General features: G+C 51.3%; 1 protein-coding gene across 2 annotated transcripts in view; it reads left to right on the top strand.

Annotated features, from left to right (window-relative positions):
- The first annotated feature begins 10,271 nt into the window (after positions 1-10,271).
- Positions 10,272-19,266, top strand: part of Pipox (pipecolic acid and sarcosine oxidase) — a 41,234-nt gene continuing 32,239 nt past the window's right edge. Inside the window, exons 1-2 of one of the 2 annotated variants that reach the window (XM_059271268.1) lie at positions 10,272-10,634; positions 12,537-12,676. The gene's annotated coding sequence lies outside the window, so the exon portion shown is untranslated. The remainder of the gene's footprint in view (positions 10,635-12,536; positions 12,677-19,266) is intronic. The other variant, XM_059271269.1, reaches the window with a different exon arrangement.

Below are 19,266 nucleotides of genomic sequence, written 5' to 3'. Positions count from 1 at the left end.
CCCAGACTCAGCACCAACCCGAGCTCCACCGCAAGCAGCAATTAGCATTTTAGGTTAAGTAGGTCCTAGGCTGTTAGTCCTTGCATCAGTGGGGATCCTGGAAGCCAAATCCTTCCTTTTTTTTTTTTTCTCCCACACACTATCCTCCAGTTTTTGGAAGAATAAGCAGTTGAGGCTTGCTATTTCTGGTTTCCCCCATCTTTCTACCACACTCTCAAGGGAGCTTAGAGAGGTGGAACCCCGGGTCCAAGGTCACATAACTATGGAAGGCAGCTTCTATACCTGGAGACCTAGTCCCACCCCAGTCTTGGCTGCTTTTACCTTCACAATCTCCCCAGGCCACATTCACACACGCAGAGTTTAATTAACTTTATTGATATTCAGAAATTAAGAGAATGACTAAAGGTAATTGCTCATTAAAAATCATTAAACTGACACAGCAGGCCTGGGCAGGCCTAGCTCCTGCCGAACTGTCTTCTCTCCCACTGTGGTAAGACGTCCCTGGCACTTCCCAGGGGTTTGGAGGACGCCCCATAGTCAGTAATGCCTGTCATACCTGGAACCAATCACATCTAAGAGGCTGCGAAAGAAATGGGGAATTGAGCCCATGGGGTGGGGGCACCACCCATCTATCTTCTTGGTTTTCAGGGCCTCTGCCTCCCCTGGACTACTGAAGGTTGAAGGTTCAGACTGTGACTGACTGCATCCCGTGGCCTGAGTCCCTCTTTCGAGCGAAGCTCTGAGGTCTCCCAGGCTGCAGGGATGCATCCTCTGGCTGAAAGACTTACAGTGTAAGGCCTTTACTCCTCACATCTCTCCTAAACTCTCCAGGACTACCAGGAGATAGTCAAGTGAGCTACCTCCCAAATGAGAGGGCTCAGAACCCTAATGAGTAACCTTCCTCTATGTCGTGGAGATAGGGGCCTCCTGGCCACCCAGCTCTAGGTTCAGGCTCTCTCACCTGTCAGGCTTGCCACTGATTCCAAATCATCTTTTTCTACCTATGAAACCCACCAGAAAGGCAATCCCACAGCACCCGAGAATCTAATGAATCACAGAAGGACACTGGCTGGGCACACAGACTTCTGGCCAGAGTGGGTAAATTCCTCCCAACAAGAACCTCCACACCTCCAGTCTAGGCTGGACTGTCAGCCATACCAGCTTTCTTCCCGGAGACCTGTGGTCTTTTTTTCCAACCTGCAAGGAGCTGACTGGCAGGGACTAGATCTGCACACTAGTGGCTTAACTGGTGAATTGTCACCCAACACTCAGAGCTCCTGAAGTGTGGACATCCTGGGACCTGCAGAATCCAGACCACACTCACACCCTCAGACAAGGACTCCATTGCCAGAGAACCAACACAGACTCTGTTCCCCAGGGAAGGAGCCAGGATGTGACCAGACCCCATACGGGTCCTGAATACAGAGAGGTATCCTTAGATTGTTGGCCCAGGAGATGGATTTCTCTTCATCCCTTCTCATCCCTGGAGTGGGGCTTGTGAAATTCTTCCACCTCCTAGCAAGGTGAACATACAATCGCAAGTTTTCCTAGCCCTAGGAGGAGCCAGTGTGGGCAGCCAGATGGTCTGGGTAAAGACCTGGTCTGCTTGTGGGTAGACCTAGAGGTTCAAAGACGTGCTCCAGCGCCCCCAGGGCAGGAGAACAGCTGCTTGGTGCCAGCTCAACCCAGAACAGCCCTAGCCGGGCTGATCTGACCTCCAAACTCTCGGCCTAGGAAGATGGAGCCCGAAGGTTAGAAATTCCCCTTCCTCCCTCCTCCACAGCAGACGCTAGGAACCATAACCATATGGCGAGGGACTTGGAGTCCCAAGTCCAAGTGAGGTTTCGTGGACCCCACCAAGCGACCAGTAAAAGCGGAGAAGGACTTGAGCAATTGTAGACTCTGACACCGCTTGCCTCAGATTACATTAGCATCTTTTCTGCTTCCCATTCATCTTTCCTCCAAACTCCCTTGCTGCCTACTCCAAGGCCAAGCTTTTCTTGACCGAGACCAATGAAGTTGGGGCTTGACTCGGAGTCCGGGGCTGGGGCAAACGGTGAGCTCCGCCAACTAGTCTGCCGCTCTGGGGTCGATAGGACCCTGCAGGAAGGCAGACTCAGAGGGAGGCAGCACTCCGGGCATGTGCATGTGCATGTATATGTGCAATAAAAGAATTTCGGGGAGGACAGCCAGTCCCAGGACCTCAGTCGCTGCAGCCCAGCAAAGAGCGAGGGGATGTACAGAAGTCTCCTTGGGTCCCTGAATGTCTCCCCAGAATTGTGCAATAGGTTCCAATTCCGACATGACAGTGCCAAGGCGAAGAGAGGTGAGAGATGTCCTAATCCCGGGTCCCGCCATCACCCTACCCGGTTCCTCTGCAGTGAGGATGCGAGGGGACACAGACTCAGCAGCAAAGTCGAGCAAAGTTTGGAGAGCGGCAAGGGAAGCAGAACGGCGGGCCGTGGACGGTCCGGACTCCGCACCCGCACCGCGATCTCCCGGACCTCCCCACCCTCGCAACGCGCCCTGGCGCCCCTAGACGCCTGGAGTGGAGCGAGGTAGCGCGCGGGTGAGCGTGTGTGTGCGGGGAGGGGGTGGCGTGATGAATTGCAGCAGAGAAATCCCATTAGATCCGGGGAGATGATTAAAGGCGAGGTCTCGGCCGGGAGCGAATGGCGGGAGCCGAGGCAGCTTCCCGCCGGTGGAGCCCGCGCCCCGCCCGGCTGGGTCGGCGCCGGGGACAGCGCAGCCGGCGGGACATGGTGCTTGGGAGGGACAACAAGACGCGCAGAGCGAGGCGCTGGGCTGGTCCCGCTTTCCTACCCCTGGGAGTCCGCGCCCGCCCCCGTCCTGTGGCCGGACGCCGGGGTCCCTTACCGTGAGCCAGGAGCGCCAACAGCGAGGGCAGGAGCAGCAGGGCTGCTGGGCGCATGGTGCTGCTTGCGGCCGCGCCCCGGGTCGGGGCCGCGGCAGGGGGACTGGAGACTCGGAGAGGCGTGGGCGCGGGGGGAGCAGAGTCGGTCCCCGGGAGAGCAGCGGGGCCGCCGCCGCCGCCGCCGCCAGCGCCTGACAGAATCAGCACCACGGCCAGCGCCTGGCGTCGGCGCCGGGGATCGCCGCGCGGGGCTGGGGGCGGGGGCGCGGGAGGAGCGGCTTACCGTAAAGTCTCAAGCAAAGGCGCAGAAGACCCGGAGGCAAGAGCACGGGCTTCCGAGCCACGCCGCCAGCCCTGGAGAAAGGACTGCCCTGTTAATGTGGCACACAGCCCCCCCCTCCCCGCCTTCCCGAGCTGCCCACGCCCAGCGAAGCTTGCCAACCTCTCCCGAGTTAGCAGCCTCCCAAGGTGTTAGGTTCTAATCGGATTCTCCATTAAAGAGAACAACCCCCTACTCACCCTTTTCCACCCCATCCTAGTACCTGAAGGCTCCGAGGGTGACCAGGGAAGATGCACACCAGTGAGGCAGCTGGTGAGGCCCGCCTGCCCTTGTGGCAGCTCCATCCTGGGCCGATAATGAAGACGGCTTTTGAGTGTACAAAGGACAATAAATTATTACTTTGCGCTCAATAAATGCCAGGGCTCCAGGCAGCTGCATCAGCAGCAAACTGTGCTCACAGAAAAGCTTAATTATCCTGATATTATAGTTAAAAGCCAGTGGCACTTGTGTCCTGGGGAGACATTCTCCACTTGGTAGGAGACAACCTGGGTCAGGCTGTGGGGTGCTGAAGGCACCCTGGTCCCCATGCAGTCCTGGACTTCCAGATCCTGCTACCTTTATCCCCTCTGTGGGGCCAGAACAGCCACAGTGACACAGATCTTTTATGCCAGTACCAGCTCAGGTCTTGGAACTGATGGAGAAAATGGGGTAAACATGAGCATCAGGGGTCTTTATGGCTGTTTTAGTTTTACATTTTCATTTAATTGCTTTTTTCCCCCAGTGCTAGGAACCAGAGCCTCCCACATGATCTCATACTTGATAAAAAGGCGCTCTACCGTTGCACAACCTTGCCTGTTGTAAAGAATCCCGGGCAGCAGGTGGTATGTGGGATTACCTGGGGAAGATGCTGGAGAGGATTTTTGGACAGTTGTTTGGAGAAGTCCTCTAGGGTTGTTTCAGATGGAGGGAAACTTGAAAGGAGGGATAGTAACCAAAAGGCTATACCATTCAATAGTATGGACAAATAAGATTCAGTGACTCTTGGTGATCTGAGGAGCCTCCGTAAGCCACAGGCCAACAGCAGGCTAGCCGTAATTGTACAGAACTTGAGCCTGCTATTTAGACCCAAGGGACCGTGGTTAGGCTTGCTAGGGGAGTTTCAATGGACGCAAAAGGCACCGCCATGCAGCTGATGTTAAAATCTGTAGAGGAACGCAATCATTGTCCACCGCATTTCCTCCGTCTCATCCTGGAAGTGGGTGACTTCTGACCGAAGTTTCAGTCCCCAGAGAGTCTTTTGGTCCTTATGGTCTTCCAGCTCTGCTCCTTCGATTCTCTGTAGATCCTTCTGTGGGCTCTGGGGAGCCACTTGGCTTGTTGTGAAGAGTCCCAGGCAGCAGGTGGCATGTGGCATTACCTGGGGAAAGATGCTGGAGAGGATTTTTGGACAGTTGTTTGGAGAAGAGAAGAAAAAGAGGAGAACAGCAGAAGGCTGGGAGGAAGGAGGCCTTTGATGAAAGGAGCCTAAGTGAGGAGAAGCCGGGAAAGGTATTCCTGAGTGCTTCCCACATCCCTGGGTCCCTCAGGACCACACAACTCTGGGGCGAGCCATAATGCAGGTTAAACCGTATACATCAGGAAGGTTCATAGTGACTTAAAGGCTGCTGGTGGTCTCACTCAACTGTGCCTGGACTGGGCACTGCCTACAAGAAGGAAGGCAAGCATGCTCTCTGGAAACCTGCAACATGACCTTCCCGACGGCCTGAGCACTCAAGAGTGGTCCATTGGAGACTACAGTCCCAGAATACAGCACTCTCCCCTGAACCCAGAGGATGGGTCTGTGCTGCATGATTGGAATAACAACAAAGTTTGAGGTCACTCTTTACTAAAGATCTGGTAAGCCTGGCTTCTGCGGAATGGGCTCCATACAAGGTTGAGGCAGAGCCTGGACCAAGCTAAGAAGCAGTAGAGTTTTTGGTAAGCATCTCTTCTCATGCTTTTCAAAGGGCCCATTTTTCCTAGAGCTTGGTATTACCCATAACTGAGGACAATAAAATACCCAAGGGGACATTCATCCATATTCAAGGCTTACAGTTTGAAAGTTTACTCAATTCATATACACATTGGAGAGTGGCATGGGCCAGTGAGCTGGCTCAGTGGGTAAAGGCACTTGCTGATGACTAGAGAACCAATTCCTGTAAGTTATCCTTTGGTTTCTGTGTACACACACACACACACACACACACACACACACACACACACACACCCCAACCTAGGATGACCTGCAAGGCCCTTTTCCTGTGTCTACACCTAGCTGTTTGCTCTCAGAGGTTCTAATTTCTCCTGTGTAATCTGATCACTAAATTACCTCTTTTGTTTTTACTAGTTGTTGACTTGGTGACTGACTACATGGCCTGTGTGCCCTCTACTCAAACCTAGCACAGTGACCAGCACATCCTAGATGGTTCAGTGAATGTTGTGACTACATGGGGGTGTCTAAAGCCTAGGGCAGGCCACTGATGCCATATGAAAGCTGTGAGACAGGGGCATTGCTTTAAATCAGTGAGGATTTCCCACAGCAGATGGTGAAACCAAGTTGAATCTGCCTATGTTTCAGTGACTGGAGGAGGGAGGACAGCGTGGGGGTGTGGCTTATGTAGCTAGCGACGTGATGGAAACTGCCAGATAGCTGAGCTCAGGAAGGAGACTGGTTCAACAAAGCTGAGCCCCCACAGAAAAGTGTGAGGAAGGGCTGGAGTCATCTGTGGCTGGGCTGTAGGAGTTTTTTGTTTTTGGTTTTTTCAGTCATCTGAGTGACAGGTTGTTCTTGGTGGCTACCTTGAAGGGATTGCTTCATTATGAAGGTATACAAACTAAAACATATCAGTCTGGCATCATTGGGTGGGTTTTGGGCACTGAGAACCCTGGGAAGAATGGTATTTCACTGCTAACCCGGAAGGAAGACTACTACAGATTAAGGTTGAAAGCCAGAGAGGGGGCTCCTAGCCACTGCCCAGACAGGAGTGGGTCTCTAACCACTTCCCTGGGGAAGCCAGCCTCACTTCTTCTCCAATTCTAAACAGCCTGTCAGCTCATGGGGTCACAGGCATATTGGTGACTTGTTTTGAAGTCTCTGCTGGGATGACACTTGCTTTCTGATCAAGAAAAGGGGGGGGGGGGCGGAATCCAAATCCATTCTTCTCCAAGACAGCTTTGAAAGCAAAGAGAGCATCCAAAGGGGTTTAGGGTTTTAGGGGGGCAGGGGAAGGGGGCTGTGACTTTATCTCAGGGCCTATATGGGCACAGCTTTCTATTCACCGCCACCATCTTCTTGGAGTATGTCCACAGACTCAGTGGCTTCTGGCACTGCCAGGGATGTCAAGCCTGGTTTCCTGGGTTACTCAAAGTCAATCAGCCAAGGGTCCTGGCTCTGAGCATTCGCTCCCACTCCAGGAATGGGACCAGATCACTGTGGCAAGAGCCTAGGGTGCACCGAGACAGCAGCAGAAAGCGGTTTGATGTGAACTACTTTCCATCTCCAAACTCAGGCCTCCAGCCTGCCCACCACCCCCAGCCGAGGCCTTTGATCCTCCACAGCGCCATAAATGTTTAATGCCACTAGCTGGGCAGAAATGAGGAAGGTGCTGGAACATGCAGACTGGAGATAGGACTTGAGATCCATCCTGTTGGCTAAATTATTTGCACCCAGGAGTCCTGGGATGGGTGGGAGGAGGCCCTCCCCAACCATGTGGAGGGAGAAGTGCCAGGGTTCAAGTCTGTGGCACTAATAAATGAAGCTCTTTGAAACCACGATGGGGCTGAAACTGAAATGAAGAATCAATTGTAGAAGCCCAATTCTCCTCCCCCTCCCCACCTTCCCCCTCCAACCCCCCAACACCCCCCCCCCCCGGTTTGATTGAAGGAGAAAGATAGAAAGTTAAATGACAATCAAATGCAAATACAGCTCAACAAACACTACAGCAATTACCAGGCTCAGGAAACACATGGCTTTTGCAGGCAGCAGGGGTTGGCAATTTGGAAGCCTGGGCCCGTGCAGAGGTGACGGGCATGGGGCTATTTTAATGGACAGTTAAATAGATGCAAAAACCTTGCATCTAGTTTGCATACACGCTGATGAGTGGGGAACCGGGACCCGGGGAGGTTATGCTACCCTCACGGCTGCCTGCAGGTTGTTTTAGATGGGAAGAGACGCTGAGTGCTTGGGAGGCAAAGCCAATTTGAGTTCCTGGCCGGTCTCTTTGGTCCTATGCACAAGCTGGTACTGAGGTATGAGGATTGAAGTTGAAGAGAGCCCATGGGGTCCTCCATGAAAGGGCTCCAGGCACTGGCCTTCCAACAACCCAGAGGCTCGGGTAACAGTGGCCTTCTCCTCAATATTTGCATAATGCTTTGCATCTCATTTGAATGCTATTAATTTGGTGTCAGGCTAGGTTGGCACGGTGTAAGAAAGAGAACAGCTGGCCTTCTCCCTCCCCTCTGTACCCCGGGGCTTACTCTTCACATAGCCCTCCCCAACCTCGGAGACAGAGGTCTCCACTTCCACTTCCCCCTCCGTGTTCCCTGACACACGGAAAGTCTCTTAGGCAAACCAACTCCTAAAAGCCAAGGCCACCTACACTGTGGCCGGTTGCAGAGTTATGCTGAAGGAAGAAGAAATGGTCCCCAAGGGCACCCTTGCCAGACCCAGAGACACCATGGAGGATGCTGGGGGCCTTCGTCTCCCCAAGCAATCAAAGCAGCTTGGCTTGGAGAGTGTCCAAGGATAATAAGCAAGAGAGGGAGGGAACAAAGACAGGTGATAATCTCAGAGAAATATGGAAGGCTCTGGAAATAAAATCCTCTGAACTCAGTTGTCCTAGTGCCTGAGCTGACATAAAACATAACCGCCAGAGGCATTGGGTTTACGGTGCTGCTCAGGGGCTGGGGACTCAGCACCGGGTTGTTGGCCAAGTGGTAAGGAAATGGGTCACCTGGTGGGTTAAGCTCTGGAGAAGATGGAAGAGGCCTTAGGCACACCATTTAGACTTCCTAGGTCAGTGGACACCAGGGATTCCACGGTGATCTGGAAATGGTGGCCCGAGAGTCAGGCTTGCCAGTTGGCTGAAACACCCTCTCAAAACATCCGAGTTCTGAGATAGGGAAATGGCTCAGTTGGCGGAGTGCTTGCCTAGCATGCATGAATCCCTGGGTTCAGTGCCCAGCACTACATAAGCTGGGCGTGACGATTCATGCCTATAATCCCAGCCAGCCCTCAGATGGTAGAGGTGGGAAGATCAGAAGTTCAAGGCCAACCTCAACTGTATATCCAGCTTGGGCTCAGTCTGGGCTATATGAGACCCTGTCTCAAAGCACCCTCCCCACTACAGTTATCTCTCTGGGGAGGGGATTGCAGCTGGAATGACCCCTCAGATGCAGATGCTGGGGCCAGCGCCATTCACTTCTGCTGATACAAGGCAGGAGAGCGTTGGTGTGAACAAACAGCCCATCCAGGCTGACCTTACACCTGACCTCATACCACTGTCTCTGATAGCTGCCCAGCCTGGGCCAAAGTGAAGGCAAAAAAGTGTTTGTTCTCCTTATGCCTGAGGCAGGACTGGGGGGGTTGGTTTGAATAATATGAGAGAATAATCATGTCTCCCCTTTGGAACAAACCCGTCTATGAAGCTTTGCAATTGTAGAAGGCATGGGCTTGCAGCTGATTCACATTTTACAGAAAGGCCTCAAGTATTTCCTCTTTAAAAAGATTGCCACATGCATTGAAAGCAAATTCACAATAGATCTGTCTATTCTCCATTTAAAGGGAGTCAGGCCCTGAGTTCAGTGGGTTTTTTCTTCTTCTTCTTTACCTTTAAAAATAATAATAGCTCCATTTTATCATTTGCTGTTTGAGGGCATTAAACTAGGGGATTTAACAACACCTTCATAACAATCCTATGAGGCAGGCATAAAGCTGTCATTGTCTCCATTGTACAGATAGGGACATTGAGGCGCCAGGAGACTTGGTGATTGATTCACAGCTACTTAATGGTATAGTTGTGCTATACTGTGAAAGTTAGGAAGAAAGGCATGTGTCAGTGGGCCTTTGTGGAGCAGGTGGCAGAGGGGTCACAGGTTCTCTGGGCCAGGGCTTCTGCCCAGAGTTCATCTGTAGGGGCCTAGGCCTAGAGGGTCACCCAGGAACAGGGTCTGGGGGGTAGCTGCTTAGAACCAGTAGGGATGGTTGGTTCTATAATTCAGCCAGCAGATATTCAATTAAATGGCCAGCACTTAGCTGGGATCCAGAGCAGACTTCAAGTGCTCCATATCCTCAGAGACAGCACTCAGAAGCATCTCGCTGAATGCAAAATGGAGATGTGGCCGTGTGGCAGAGAATGAGGAGCCATTCTCCTGTGTGGCCAAAGCTTGTGTGGCCTCTAGGTTCCCCACAGACCTCTCCACCTGTCTCTCCATTTATCCTTCACTACAGACCCTGGTCATTCATTATTCTCAGTCACTTGTCTACAGAATGAGGAAGCCTTTGTTGAACACTTTGTGTATGCCAGGACCAGAGTCCTCAAGGAGCTCTCCAGCCTCGGTCAGAAGATGGAGTCCTAACACGCTGTGGTACAACATCACTGTCTCTACAAGGCTCTGGAGGTCAGTGAGATGCAACGTCTCCCTTGGACCTTGCAATCAGAGACTAGGGTACATATCTCTTTCAGGGAGATCGTCTAGCTACAGATCCTCCAGGTGTCTAACCCTACTCCTTCCTGCTGTAGAAGTAACCCATTTCCTACAGCCCCACAGTGTGGGAATGGGTTTGTTGTTTCTTTTTCTGGACCTTTTCTTTGAGTACCAGCACAGTGCTGCCCCATGAGACCCCAGGTGGAGTGTCAGAAGCGCTTGTTCTCCCTCGAGGTCCCTAAGGAGCCAGCTGCGGGCCTGCCTCCCGCCTCTTCATTTTCTGGGCAGGAATATAGGACACAAATCTCAAATGGTGCTCAATTCGAGCTGTGCATTCCCATCCCCGACTCCTCTCCTTGAACTACTTGTCCTCTGATTGTGACATCACAATGGTCTCTATGGCAACCGATTGTGAGGTCATTGGTCCTTAAAGCCACAGACAGAGTCTGCAGGTCCAGACAATGCCTGGAGAAAAGAGAGGCTATAAAATAACACACCCAAGAGTTAGAGATCCTTCTCCCTCCAGAAATAGCAGGGCTTCCAAACCAACGCAGGGAGGACTCTGTCCATCCGTCTTCAGTGAGGCCACAGGGGTGACTTCCGAGGACAAAGCCTGTGAGACACTGTTCACCCAGAGGCTGCAAGAACAGGCCTCGAGTTCAAGTGATCCCAGCCTAATGCCTGCATCAGGCATGCTTCTGAGTCTCCATGTCTTCACCTATGAAAGGAAAATTGTGTCACCAGCCTCCCAGATGTGCATTCAGTGAGAAGACCCACAGGAGGACATGACATACGGTTGGTAATCATTAAATGCTTTTTATATTCCCTACTTCCTCTGTCCTTAGCCTGAATTCTTAAATTTAATTATATATTTTTATGATTTATAATTATATGTATTTAAGGTAGGTGGTATTGGTTGGCTTTTTAAAAAATTATTTATGTATGTGGGTGTTTTGCCTACATGTATATCTATGTACCTCTTGCATAGCTGCTGTCCATGGAGGCCAGAAGAGGGCATCAGATTCCCGGGAACTGGAGTTACAGACAGTTCTGAGTCACCCTGTGGGTGCTAGGAATCAAATCTGTCATCTGGAAGAGCAGCCAGTGCTCTTAAACACCTGATCACCTGTGTCTTTCTCACTGGTCACTATTGCTGTGTGAAGACATAGGGCAGTGTTTAGAGCAGGGTTCAAATCCTGCCTCTGCTACTTCTCAGCTTTAAGCCTTTGAGCCAGTTCCCACACCTCTGGACCTCAGTGTCCGTGACTACAAAATGAAAAATAGAAATAGCATTGTCTAGGCTGAAAGGAAGCTGCTTTGAGCAGCACAACAGCATATCAAAGCAGGGCGGATGGTCTTGAAGTCTGCTTGAAGGTCTGCAGCAGGTCAGCTCTGTCTTGAAGGCCCTTACTTCTGCCTCAGCCACCTCACAGGAAGTGGGAGTTCCTCACAGGAACTGGAGAGCCGGGAGCCTCAGGACAGGACCACAGGGAAGCTGCCTGCCCAAGAAGGGTCACTGTACCCTTTCTGGGTCCCCCGGTGCAGTACCCTGTCATGCTACCTGTCTTAGGCCAGTCACAGGGGCTGTGTGCTCCCTGCTCAGGAGCATCCATGACGCACTGAGAAGGCCAAGCTAGAGCCTGACACGGGGCAGGGCCTCAGTCATGGTTAAGGTTCGGTGAAGGCCAACATCAGACAAGCTAATATTGTTTCTCTGAATATCCTGGACCAGGCTCTGCCCTCAGCGTTTTATATAGCCAGTCCCTATAACAACCAATAGATGTGTGTTACTATTGTTATCCATCATTGTTCTTTTGTTTCTTGGTGGTACTGGGGATTTAACAGAGGGCCTCATACACATTAGGCAAGTGCTATGTCTCTGAGCTAGATCTCCAGCCCCACAGGTTGTTTTACTTTTGTTTGTTTGTTGTTGGGTTTTTTGTTGTTTTGTTTTTCTTTCTTTCTTTCTTTCTTTCTTTCTTTCTTTCTTTCTTTTTTTTTTTTTTTTAGCTTCCTTTTCAGAGACAGGGTTTCTCTGTGTAGCTTTGGAGCTTGCTCTGTAGAGCAGGCTTTGTTTTGAGACAGGGTCTGTCTTTATAGCTCAGGCTGGTCTCCAATGTGTAGCAATCTTCCGGTCTTTGCCTCCTGAATACTGGGATTACAGGGTTACAGATGTGTGCCACCATGTTTTTAAGTGATGATGATGAGGATGGATTACATTTGTTTAGTTAGTTAGTATGTGTGTGTATGTTCATGCGCCTGCACGGTGCACGTGTAGAGGTCAGAGAACAACTTTTGGAAGTTGGTTCTCTCCTTTTGCCATGTAGATCCTGGAGATCAAACTTGGCTTGTCGGGCTTGGGGGTAAGTGCATTTACCTGCTAAGCCATCTCACAAGCTCTCTGTTGTAAAATAACGAAGCACAGAGAATGAGTGATTTGCCCAATGTCACATAGATAGTATGCAATGATGGAGTTAGTGTTTAAGCCCACACACTCTATTGTTGTTGTTATTATTATTATTGCTACTACTATTATTACATTTTGTTTCTCCTTTTTTTTTTTTAAACATGTAGACCTGGCTGCCTTAGAACTCCCTATGTAGATCAGATTGGACTTGAACTCATAGCAATCTGTCTCTGCCTCCCAAGTTCTGGCGTCGCAGACTTTTCTTTTCTTTTATTTTTCTTTTCTTTTAGATAAGGGTTTCATGTATCCTGGCCTGACCTGGAACTTGCTATTTAGCTGAGGACTTCTGATGGTCCTGCCTCCACCACTGGAGTTCTGAGATTACAGATGTGCATCGCCACGCCTGGCTGATGAGGTGATAAGGCTTCAGGTATGCTAGGCAAGCCCTACCAACTGGGCTTCAGCCTCCTCTGAACCCACACACTTAATTCCCACTTTACCCACAACCCCACAGCTCCTGCCTGTCCAGTCAGCCGTATCTGCCTAGGCTCTCTCCCAGCTTTTCCTCTTACTCCCTCTTCTTCTTCTGATCTATTCCCAGTGCAGCCCAAAGAATGCAGATTCTCTGCTTGCCTCAGTCACCCGCCTCCCGCTTCCCTCAAGCAAAGCTTTCGGCTGCTGCCACCACAGCAGGAACCACCACCGGATCCGTTGCTTATTTCAAGTCCTCCTAAAGCTTGTTGAGTTCTTAACTTATTAAAGATAAGCACATGGAAATAGGGAGCAAATCTCTTTATTTATGACATAATCTCCAGCCCAGAAAAGCGGCAGGAACAGTGTTGCCTATATTAGGGAACCAATAGGAAAAAAATCAATTAGATCCGCCACAGCACTTCACTATTAACTTTCTTCTGATGTTTCTCTTAGGGCTGGTCATGGGGGTCTCTGCAGTGGCTAAGCTAGAGGACAGAGGAGAGCTTTGTAGGAACAGGGGGTGGGGGTGTCACAGGGAAGAGAATAGGGCAGACTGTCAGGCAGACAGGAAGCCTCTCCATCCAGCCTTACCTTCACTGTCCAGACCTCAGCCAGGAAGTCCTTATTGATTTTTAACTTCAGTGTTTCTTGCTGTGACTTCGGCTTGGCTTCTGTGGGATGGGTCCTGGCAGTCAGCTGGTAGTCTCTGCTTCTGGTAAACGATCCCCGGAGTCTGACCACATTTCTGCTGGGTGAAGGTGAAGTCTTCTCCAGGACCGATGTGCTGCACAGACTCCTCTTGACTGGCGGTCCTTGGAATTGTGCCCTGTCTCCGTCCTCAATCTACTGGTATGTCTCCAGGCACAACTTCCAAGAGATGCCCCAGGGGCAAGGCATTTCTGAGGTCTCCAGTGAGGGGGTGCCCAGCTCCATGGCCACTCCAGACTTCACCTCAAAAGCAGGTCACCGTAGCTTCTCCAGTACATTTGCAGGCTTGTACCAAGTACTCAGTCAACACTCATTGAATTAACCTGCACTTCAGTCCTTCGGCTGCCCACTTACTCTGTGTCTAGCGTGAGAAGGGCAGGTGTTTATGACCAGAAGTAGGGGTCCTCTGATACCCCCTGCACCGGAATACTGCCCAGAAGAGCCCTCTAGTCTTGCGCTGTCAGATCTAGATTTTTGATGCGGAGCAGCGACTTTGAGAAGCCACTTTACAGAGGAGCAGTCAGGCTCAGGGCCTGGGGAGATGGCCCAGGGGGTAAAGTGATTTCCATGCAAGCATGAGGACGCAAGTTCCATCCCTGTGCCCATGTGAAAACCAGGTGGATCTGGGTCTCACTGGCTGGCCAGCCTAGCCGAATGCACAAGGCTTGTGCCAGTGAGAGACTCTGTTTCTAAAGATATATTTAGGGGTGGGGGAAAAAAAGATATATTAAAAAAAAAAAGGTAGCTAGAACCCAATGAACAACACCCAGGGTTATCCTCTACCCGCCTCATACACATGCTACTCACATGCAAACACATACAAAGAAACAGACTCAAACGGAAGCAACCTAAGATTTTAAGCGGATTAATATCGTGTGTCCACGAGGAAGTCTCTCTTGAAGTCTACCCTAAACCTTTCCTGTTCCAGCAGTGCTTGCGTCTTCTCAGTCCTATAGAAGTAGAGGATGGTGTTCTCACCCATGCAGACTTCTCTCCGTCCAGGCATGTCCAGCAGCAGCACTTTGCACGTTGTCGATTTAAAATGAATACTAAACACAGAACCTCACAGAGGCCAGCCCTGCAGGGCAGGCAATGAACCCACCCTCTTCATGCCTGTTCATTATTATAATTAATATTGAGCTGGGGTTGGTGGTAACCTCAGCCTTGCTAGGTATTTGGGCTGTTTCAGAAGCTTTTCCAGATCAATGACAGACAGCTCCGAATAGATAAACTCCCCGCCACCCAGACGAATCAATCGCAACCCTGCCGTCACAACAAGCCCAAGAAATCAATCTGATTGCAAGCATCGTGGTAGCTCAGCACTGGGCAAGCTGGTTTTAATTTCCATGCAGCTGAAACTCAGTTTCCTGTGCACACGGGAGCATCCCCCTCTTCCAGCTGGTGCTCCACTCCCAGTACAGCTGGTGCTCCACCCCCGGGCCAGGTGGTGCTCCACCCCCAGGCACAGGAGACCTTCGGAGGGCTCAGGCCAAGGGGCCAACAGAATCAAGGTCCAGGTGACCTTGAAGAGCTTATGACTTTGAAACTCTTGAGCCCCCAGGTCCAGAAGCAGCTGACTCAGACCCAAAGCTGGGAACTTTGTTTTGCTAGCTTCAGCTCCAGTTTCCGCTGCCTGATGCAAAAAAAAAAAAAAAAAAAAAAAAAAAGCAGCAGGCCTGGAGGCTCTTGTGGGCTGCCTCCCAAGCAGGCACTGCAGAGGTATGCTGCCTACCTCAGGAGCCACCAGGGTGACTTCTCTCAGTGTTGGAAACTGGGCTTGTCTAGCAGGGCAAGAGCTCACCGAGATAGTGATTTGGGAGTGCTTGGTTTTTGCCTGGACACTAGGCTGTGTATTTTACACACCTCTTTTTGGAGTGCAAAAGATCAAACCCCGGGTCTTGCACACACTTAGGCAAGTGCTCTACTTCTACTGAACAACATTCTCTACTCCTGGGTTTTGTTGTTGTTGTTGTTGTTGTTGTTGTTGTTGTGTGAGTCAGGCTCACTGTGCAACCCTGGCTGATGTTGAACTCATGACCTCACAGAGATCTCTCGGTCTGCCTCCTGAGATCAAAAGACATGTACCACCGTATCCCATTGTTCTTGAGATTTTGAGACAGGGTCTTTGCTGAGTAGCCTAGGCTGCCTCAGACTTTTTCTTTTAGTAGTAGCAAGACTAGAACCCAGGGCCTCCCCCATGTTAAGCAAGTGCCCACTCAGTGAGCACTGCACTATATACTTAGCTCCATAGCCCGTGTGTGTGTGTGTGTGTGTGTGTGTGTGTGTGTGTGTGTGTGTGTGTGTTTCTGTGACGGGATGGAGGTAGTAGGAGGTGGGAGGGAAGGTGGAGGGGTAGAACTTGATGCAAGGTGTCTTCCTCTATTGCTCTCTGTCGTATTTCTTTTCTTTCTTTCTTTCTTTCTTTTTTTTTTTTTTTTTTTTTTGGTTTTTGGTTTTTCGAGACAGCGTTTCTCTGTGTAGTTTTGGTGCCTGTCCTGGATCTCGCTCTGTAGCCCAGGCTGGCCTCGAACTCACAGAGATCTGCCTGCCTCGGCCTCCCGAGTGCTCGGACTAAAAGCGTGCACTGCCACTGCCTGGCTCCATCATATTTCTTGAGACTGATCAATCACTGAACTTGGAGCTCACTGATTGGCTAGTCTGGCTGCTCGGCAGCGCCAGAACTCTGCCTAGCTTCCTCCTCCAACGCCGGAGTTACAGGCGGTCTGTTGTGCCAGACTTTTCAGGGGACACTAGGGATCCAAAGTCAGGACCTCCTGCTTGAACACCCCTCACTTCACCCGTGAGCCATCTCCCTGATGCCCTCATTTAGAGTCTCACTAAGTATTCCAGGCTAGCTTTGAACTCACTTTGTGGACCAGGCAGGTTTTGAACTGACTGAGGTAGCTTGGCATTATAGCCCCTTGCATGAGGCACTGGCAAGAAAGTCTTAAATCAGGATTCGTCTCACTGGGAAGGCAAGGGCACAAAAACAAAACAGTTGGGGTCAGATGTGTGGGGCTTGGGGTTCCTCACAGCCCTAGCTCCAAAGCAGTCACCAGCCTTACCTCAGAGCAGGGGTGGGGCTTTCCTGACTCCAGCAATGCCTCAGCCACCAGCCCCTCAGCCTACTGTGGAGAGTGTGTCCGTGCTGCTGCTGCACGAAACTACCCTGGTGATAGGGAGGCCACTCAGTCTTCTGCTCTGGGGTGGGGTGAGTGTCAAGGCTGGGGAGGTCTCAGATCATGGAGGGAACGTCTGTCCATCCTGGGGAGCACTGGCTGGGCTGGGCTCCTGAGGGAGGCTCAGCAAATGCAGAGTGACCTAAACCACACAGGTATGAAGGAAGCCCTGGGCCTGTGTGCTTTCTGAGGGCTAGGACTTCCCTTGGCTTGCTCTTCCCTCCCCTCTTCTTCCCTCCCCTTCCTTCCCTTCTCTCTGCTCCCCACTCCTGTTCTGCAGAAATCATCTAGCAGCCCTTTCACCCACCCAATACAGAACAAGAAGAGAGAAACTGAGATTGAAGCTGGAGGGAATAGGGTTAGCCCCTGGAGGGACTTCCTCATTAGTTTACGTACAGGATAGGATATTGGAGATGCATTGTACTGGGAGGTTATGGTGGGGTCATACTTCAGCAGGGCCCCTGGTGGCTTTCACACCCTGAAAGCTACTGAGAGGCAAGATGACCTGATCGTGCCTTTGTCTTCCCTAACTTCCAGTATTTTTTTTTTAAATAGGTAATTTCTGCACATGGCTCTGAAAATAAGAGCATAGAGGTTGGACAGCGAAGCTTCCTTCCCCGGGGGCCAGTGGTGTTACCCTTTTCCTATCTGGATGTTCAGCCAGCAAACAGGGACACATGGCCGCTCCTTAGCAGTCCCCACACACTCCTCTGTACCTTGCTTTGTCACCTGACAGTATATCTTGGCGATGACTGGGAATCAGTACATAAAGAGTGCCTTACTCAGGTGTCTTTTTATGGTCACAGGCTTCTCAGGCTCACAGAAGTAATCACAGCTGGTTTGATTAGCTTCAGATGTTGCCGTTTACAACATCTCAGCCCAGAGAGGGCTGGAAACCTCTCCAAGGTCACGCAGCAAGGACTGGAGACCTGCGCTGGGAGCTTTCCCCCTCCGATGTCCCTAGCTCCTGTCCCCCTTCATCACAGCGCTGCCCAGGCGACCAGAGGGGAGGTAGGGAGGAGGGGGGCGTCTCTAATTGAAATGCATTGCTCGCTCTGGACCAGCACCTGGCAGGATGCGCCGGCCGCTGATGCTCAGCGAGAGAGCGGCGGTGCGGTGCGGAGGGGGCTGCGGCCTGGTGCTCACGTGGGTGCTGGAGAGGCCCGGTTGCTTCCCCGCAATCCGTTGCCGGCATGCTTCCCGGTAATGAGCTCCCAGGGCCCAAGGTGAGCTTCCCCCGGCTGCTCACACGGCAGCCGCGTGGCACCAAAGAACACCGGTGCTTTTTTTCTTCCCTGCCTGACAGCTCATTAGAAGAATTAATTTACTCCAGCGTTTGCAGTTTAAAGGACATTATTTACTGGTTAATTGTTGTTATTACAAAATGTTAAATATCATTATTTATTTCCCAAGCCCTGACAGCTTCTCTGACAGGAATTTATGGGTGATGCTGTGTCACTGGTGGGTGCCCTGCACAGGGGCAGTGTGAAGGTGAGGGAGTTGCCTCTAGGCCTGGATGTCCTGACAGGGGCGACTGTGAAGGGCCCATTACCCTCTCTGCACCCTCATTTCTGCCCAATGAGGGATGGAGGATGGAGGAAGGCAGCAGCCAGGGCCCCTGTGTTTGCCTAAAGCTGTAGTTGGGGGTGGGGTGGGGGGTCAAGGTAGCACTTGGCCAGAAAACAAGCTGCCAAGACCCGGGGTCCCTCCATTTAAAGGATTATTCCCAGGGTTGGAGGCAATGTAGCCCAGTTGCTAGGATGCTTTCAAGCCATGCAGGAAGCCCTGTGTTTTAGCCACAACACCACATAAAACTGGGCTTGGTGGATCGCATCTGTAATCCCAGGGCCTCGGAGGTGGAGGCAGGAGGATCAGAAGTTCAAGGTCATCCTCCGACTATACAACAGAGTTTGAGGCCAGCCTGGGATATGTGAGGACGCCATTTTTGCAAAACAAAAATAAAACCGATCAAAGGTTAATTCCCCAAATGGGAGACCTTTAAGTTTCTGTCCTGAAATCACAGGGTTGAGGCACCCAGGTGAGCCAGCTGAGTGATGACCCCACGGCATGAGGATCAGAAGTAGCTGGGGTGTGGGGCCTGTAGACCAACTACGAGTCTGAGTTGGACCTGCTCATAAAAGCTAAAGATTTATGGCTTCTCTTGAAAAAATCAGAGACTCTTGCCACACTTGACCCGTGGTCAATTGGTAATGACCTTGGGGTCACTGGAGGGCAGAGCCGTTTAAGGAGTGTGCCTGCTCTCCAGCTACTGCCTGGCCCGTCCTTTGTCTCCCTTCTCTGCTGTTTTCCAGGCTCTGTGCACATTCGGGTTTTCAGCCTGACCTCCTGTAATGGCTGTGTAGAGATAAAGAAACGGTTCCCGAACGCCAGGGCCACAGCCTTGTCTACTTTTCACCCTACCACACTGCCTCTTTCAAATCTGCCAGCTTCCACCTCCTCTGGGTCAGCTTGGAGTGGGTTCTGGCAGCCATGGGGCCAGGAACAAGAGGCAGCCCAGTGGGAACTACAAAGATCATGGCTATATAAATAGCATTCACGTATTCATTCAGCAAATTGTTTTTGAGGACCTTCTACGAGGGTATAAGATGACATGGGAATAAATTGTGCCATAAAGGAACCCAGCCTGGGGAGGCTGTGT

This window comes from Peromyscus eremicus, chromosome 8a (genome assembly GCF_949786415.1).
Source record: "Peromyscus eremicus chromosome 8a, PerEre_H2_v1, whole genome shotgun sequence".
NCBI lineage: Eukaryota > Metazoa > Chordata > Mammalia > Rodentia > Cricetidae > Peromyscus > Peromyscus eremicus.
Note: the sequence above shows the minus strand (reverse complement) of the source record. Positions and strands in the feature narration are given on the sequence as shown.